Genomic DNA, 6,514 nt, shown 5'->3' with positions numbered 1-6,514 from the left:
AATGGATGGGTGGATTGACAAGAATGGATGGACGGATGGACAATGAATAGACAGATGGACAGAGAGACAGACAAAAAAATGGATGGATGGACTGATGGATAGACAGTGAATGGACGGATAAACAAGTGAACAAGCGATGCCAGATTGATGGATGGATGGATAGATGGATGGATGGACAGACTGACAGATGAACGGACTGGACTGGATGGATGGATGGATGGATGGATGGACGGACGGACGGACGGACGGACAAACAGACAGACATGTGGATGGATGAACAAATGATCAGGTGGATGGATGGATGGACAAACAAACGGGGTGGATGGATTGATGGACAGACATACGGATAGATGGACAAATGAACAGATGGATGGATGGACAGACAGACAAACGGAAGGACTGACAGATGGATAAACAGATAGATAGACGGATAGATAGATGATAGATTTCATGAATATTTACGTTTACATATTGTCATGTTTTCTTACATATGTTGCACATATTTGTGCATTCATATGCCCATATCTGTGTGTAAATCCCATAATGAGGTATAATTCATGTTTATAGGCACTGTAAATAAGTCCATATGTAAACAGTATGGACATTTAAAAGAAGAAAGGAAACCGTAAGTCTGAACATGAGGTTTTCATGCAGATATGTGTGTCCGTCCATCCATCCGTCCATTAGTTTGTCCGTCCACCCATTCATTGTCTACCCATCAGTTCTTTGACCATCCATCCGTCTGTCCGTCCGTCTGCCTGTCTGTCTGTCAGTCCATCCATCCATCCGTCCATCCATCCGTCCGCTTCTTTAAAAAAATGGTCTAAAAGTTTTTTCTAAACTATATGAAATCAGTATGAACCTAAAAAAAATATATTATGTCATGTGTTTTCACCTTTTTTGTTCATGATTTTTCCCCATTTTTTATGGTAGACCCAGATATTACTGTGTTAAAGTTGACTCTTGTGACTCATTTTGATGAGTGTAATAATCATATTGATGGTGTAATGTAATTGAACATAATTATTATATGGAAATGAATAATTGCAAGGCTAAATAAAAGGATAACCCATAATCCAATTACATCAGTTTATAATTTCCTGTCCAGTTCACAAGTCTTTCTTCCTAAAACTTCAGTGGTATGGTTCTACAGCCAAATAAACATGTAGGACAGAGGCTGTTATTTGGACATCTCACCACACAATTACTGATTCTCATTCCAGCTGAAAAGGCCGCAGCGACCCTAGAGAGAAGAACATTGTGTTCATTCAGTGAAGATAAATGTCCTTATTTTCACAACCATGCAGAGGACATGCTTTATAACTGACAAACCATAAGTCAGTATCAGTCTTTTAAATCTGATATTCGTCCCTGAGTGGGAGTCGATTCCCCCATCAAACAAACAGACTGAACAGGCAGACGGGTCTCCTCTCCCAGGCCTGTTTGGAGAACGGTGAGTTCCTTGTTTGTCAGTGTGTTTGGGGAGTTGGGAGGGAGAGGGAGCGGATGTACGTTTAAGTCAGTTCCTCTTTTTGTGCGGAACGATATGAGGTCTGAGCGGGGCAGTTAAGGGTGCGCTGGTGCCAAAAGCATTATTTGGAGTGAGCTAGACAGTAGCCGTCAAAACAGGAAAGGCAAACAGCAGATGCCGAGATCTGCAGCACGCCATGACTGTAACCTCAAGCCTCGGCCCCCTGCTCTCACAAACTCAACTTCCTGTTTAGCAGAGCAGAGGGGGATGACCCTGTGGTTAAACACAAGTAAAAGTAGAAACAACTGACCAGAATCCAACAGCCATCTGAAGCGTTTAATAGTGACAGGTGTGACCCTGAAAATGTGTAGTTTTTGGCTACTTTTATGTAGTCATGAAAAGTATCAGTTTTTTGAACATAGTTTATGTATGTACACTGCCCTCCAAAAGTTTGGAAACTTCCTGGAAAAGTGGGGTTTTGGACAATATTGGCATGAATCCTTTTTAATTTGTGATAATTTTGCTCTGATAAGGGACAATACAAACTACAAAAACATATTTTATTACATAAACGGTTTATACATAGAAAAAAACTTACATTTTCAATTCATCAAAATATCCACCATTAGCAGCTATTACAGCTCTGCATAATCTTGGCCTAAATTCATTGTATTCTAAACTTAATTGGCAATCAGTTGTTGAAGCTATTAAAGGGGTCATCGGATGCTAAGTTCACTTTTACATGTTGTTTGAACATTAATGTGTGCTGGCAGTGTATGTACAAATCTACCCTATAATGATAAAAATCCATGCAGTGGTTTTGAATTAATCTGTAAAAATAATATCCCCTTTTTCAAATTGAGCCTGCCATTCTTAGATGCCTGTTGTTGTGGCGTCACACCGACAGAGGCCGCTCCCATGATAGTTGATTGACATGAGCGTTTTACCTCAGATCAGCTGTCACAGTCCGTCCTCTTTTGTTTCGATGCTGCTGCAGGGATGTAAGTTAGACAAGAATATCTCAGATTGAGCGATTGAGGTGTTGTGTTGCTGGATGTAATAATGAACATAGTGGTCGTCATTTACTCCTGACATCTGAGCCGCTGAAGATGCAGTGGATTACGTTTGTTTGTGAAGAGAATGTGCCTCCTGATCTACATATATCTGTCTATGTTCGTGCGAATCGTTCGTGATCCAGCTTCACTTACAGCAGAAGTGAGTGTAAGGGTTTGTGTTATGAATCTTTGCGATCACCTGTCCTAATAAAGTGCTAGTTAGCAAGTTTAGCGGCTAAATGCGGCTAAAGTAAACAGGCTCGTTTTTCCACAGAGAGAAGACAGGGGTGGGGTGAGCAGAGCTCATTTGCATTTAAAGCAGCTTCACCCAGAATGAGATGATTTTTGCAGAGCTGATTTTGGCAAGGTAAAAAGGGTGTTGTTTTACACAACCATTGAGAATTTTTAACCAAAGTATATTATAGACCAGGGGTGGTGAACGTCGGTCCTGGAGAGCCGCAGCCCTGCATAGTTTTGCTTCAAACCTAATCAAAAGCACCTGAACAAGCTAATTAAGGTCTGAAGGGTTACTAGAAAGCAACAGGCAGGTGAGTTTTAATTAGGGTTGGAGCTGAACTCTGCAGGGCTGCGGCTCTCCAGGACTGGAGTTCGCCAACCCTGTTATAGACTTTTAATTAAGAGCGTAAAGAATCATATCAACTTGTGGAAAATGGGCATCCAATGACCACTTTAAGGTGCGCTGACCCAAAAATCTTTTAAAAACCTGGGCCAAGTTTAAACCAGTAACCAGGCATCACAGTTGGCAAAGGGGCATGTCTGATTTTGACATGTATATATTGCCATTATTATGTAATCAAAATAAAATATATATATATATTTTTGCTGGTCTTCTATGTCAACACTGTAAGCCCGGATTTTGTATCTAATTAAACCATTTAATTACAATTGAACACAATATTTAAGTTTTACTGCATTGCTTATAAAATATAAGTAGATTCTACTAATTTGTAGACATATTTGAACCTGTGAATAAACTTAAGTTAAATTAACTCGTATTATGAAATTTATCTCCTGACCACGCCTCCTCCACCGGTGGTGCGAGTAACAGCGCCATTTTGTCACTGTGATTGTGTATGAATTTAAGCTGTGGATGAATGTGGAAATTTAGATTTAGATAGTTCTATTGGCATTGTTTTCCGCCATTTATCTTTTATCACGTCCCTCGAGAAACTCTTTGTGATCGGCAAAAGTTGTTGTTCGTCTAAACGACGGGACATTTCTCATCCGTTGATAGCTAGTGTTCTCACTCGCCTGCGCTTGAACCCCTGACTGGCGAGTTCGACTAACATTTTTTGCCTTTTTCTTTCAATGATTTCTTTTTCACTCGAGGAGCTGTTGTTTGTGAGGAGTGTAAATTTAGTTTTACTCATACAGTAGCCGCGATTCCAGCCGAGGAGCGACAAAGGTGGAGCTAATATGGTGAGTGCAGTACGTTAATGTACCACGTTTAATTTAGACATGGCTATTGTTTGAAAGCGTAAGTTTTCGTTAATTAGCGGTATAAATACAAAGGCGGATGAATATACTTCTGTTCTATCTAGGTTCAGAGTCCTCTTAACGACTATCTTGTTTTGGAAGAAAGAAGAAATGGAAGAGATGCTTTGAAAGTGTAAGTATGATCCTAATAACTGATAAGAGAGCACTGCTATTTACACATTTTCCTCCTGGTTTCACAGACAAGACTTAAGGCCAGTCTCAGAATAAAATAACATGTTTAATAACATGACAAGGAGTCTTTACTGAAAATACCTTGTAATGACATATTTTAAAATATGTCAGTGCCATTTTTCTTTTCTCAAGATGCACACCAGTAAAGTTTTTAAGGTGTTTTTATAAAAGCTATTTAAGTATCTTAATTTAACTAAGGCCTAGTCCTGGCTTAAGCTAAGCCCTGTCTGTGAAGCCCTGTCTGTGAAACCCTGTCTCTTTGTTCAAACATGGAAATTATTCAAGAACAAAACAATTTCCTTGTTCACATTTATGCCACCTTCACACCAAAGTTCAAGATCAACTGTATGTCGTGGGTTAACTGAGACCTGTTCTGAGGATGATCACTTTGACTAGCACAGTGTGTGTCAGAAGATTATTCATAATGATGATGGTGTGAGTCTGTCCTGCACTCATTCCTGTTGTTTACAAGCTTTCCTGAATAACACCGATCTTCCTGACCATATGCCAGTAGTGTTTGTATGTGGATTTTACTTTAAATATTCTGTAGATGTACAATTAAACGTAAACCCTAAAGTCTAATTACCATCTGTAAACTGGAAATTTTCTGAGAGCTGTACCAACTAACCACTGTATCTGACTGCTCCAGATTAATTTAGACATTGATAGTGTTGCCATAGAAAAGCGCAATTCCCAGTCTATTGACATGAACAGCTCACAAGCTGAACATCACAATGTTGTCCTCTCAGAATTAAAGTAATTATGACATGGTGTGAAGGCAGCATAAGACTTTGAGTATTTAACAACAGCATTGTCTAACTGACTTGATAATGTATTTGTCGTTCTGTTTCTTCCTCTGTTAGGAGGCAGCTGACAAGACAGACTTCAGTAAGAATCCTCAGCGTTGATCAAGAAAGTTCACAGCTCACCTCATCTAGAGTGGGAATCATCTTGGAAGAAAGCTTGGTAATGGATGAACTGACCAATCTCAGGCCTTCTATGTCCATTGTTTTCAGACTGATTTCCCTGCCTACACCTGGACTATCCTAAGTGTATGAAAAGTATTTTATATTTTTTGTCGGGAAAAGGTGAGCTGACACCTAAAATTCAGTATTGCCAATAGTGTGAACTCAGAGTGTGGAAAAAACATATTGTTTTGATGCTGTTTGTTGCGATTCTGAGGAAAACTTGTTTGTGTGCTTAACGATAAGTTAATTTGTTGAACTAGTATCTTTTTGAACTTTTTTTTTTTCTCCCATGTTTTATGGGGAAATGTTTTCAGGATATGAAAAAATGGTTTTGTTGTGTTTTCAATTGAATATTTGTAATTGAATTGATTTAAAATAAAAGGGAAAATTGCATTAATGTTCCTTTATTTGTTTGCTTTTTTCTTAATTTTCTAGGTTAACAAATTGGAAAAATAAAACATTTGATATAGATTTAACTTGGAAATTAGTATATTTGACTTAAATATAATAGTTATAATAATTGCAAATGAAATGATGTTACAAAACATTTTAAGTTAAATGAAATGACCTTTGTAATTCATATTACAAAACATTTTAAGTTAAATAAACTTTACATTACTTAAATTTTTTAGGGCAACCAGTTTCCTCCAATTTTTTAAGTAAATTCAACTTATCCGGGTTTAGAGTGAAGTTACTTTAATGTATTTGCACCAAAAAATGCTAAGGATTTATGCTGATATAGTCCAAAACCACACTTTGCCAGGGGTGTTTCCAAACTTTTGGAGGGGTATGTATGTATGTATTTATAACTGATTAATTGATTTTATAACTGAAATGTATTTGAAATAAATCAGTAATATTTATATATATAATATATATAAATATATATAAATAATGTACATATTTATGTATATGTATATGTGTGTGTGTGTATATATATATATATATATATATATATATATATATATATATATACACGCATACACATACATATATATGCACTATATATATATATATATATATATATATATATATATATACACATACACACATACATACATATGCATGCATATATACATACATACATACTTACATACATATATATATATATATATATATATATATACACACATACATACATATGCATGCATACATACATATACATATATATATATATATATATATATATATATATATATGTATGTATATGTATGTATGTATGTATGTATGTGTATGTGTATGTGTATGTCTCTAATGGTCTCTATCAACTCTTACGGCCAAACTGGTCTACAAATAAACAAACCTGATTATCACTGATTTAAGCTGGTGTT

The 6,514-nt window shown here is 36.7% G+C and overlaps 1 long non-coding RNA gene across 1 annotated transcript; it reads left to right on the top strand.

The window, feature by feature from the left end:
• Positions 1-3,389: 3,389 nt before the first annotated feature.
• On the top strand, positions 3,390-5,559 carry LOC127181343 (uncharacterized). The gene is made up of 3 exons (XR_007829763.1): positions 3,390-3,966; positions 4,089-4,156; positions 5,079-5,559. It is a non-coding gene; the product is annotated as an uncharacterized LOC127181343 (long non-coding RNA).
• Positions 5,560-6,514: the final 955 nt, after the last annotated feature.

The sequence above is a fragment of the Labeo rohita genome, chromosome 19 (assembly GCF_022985175.1).
Source record: "Labeo rohita strain BAU-BD-2019 chromosome 19, IGBB_LRoh.1.0, whole genome shotgun sequence".
Classification (NCBI taxonomy): Eukaryota; Metazoa; Chordata; class Actinopteri; order Cypriniformes; family Cyprinidae; genus Labeo; species Labeo rohita.
The sequence above is the reverse complement of the archived record's forward strand: the minus strand, read 5'-3'. Positions and strand labels throughout refer to the sequence as shown.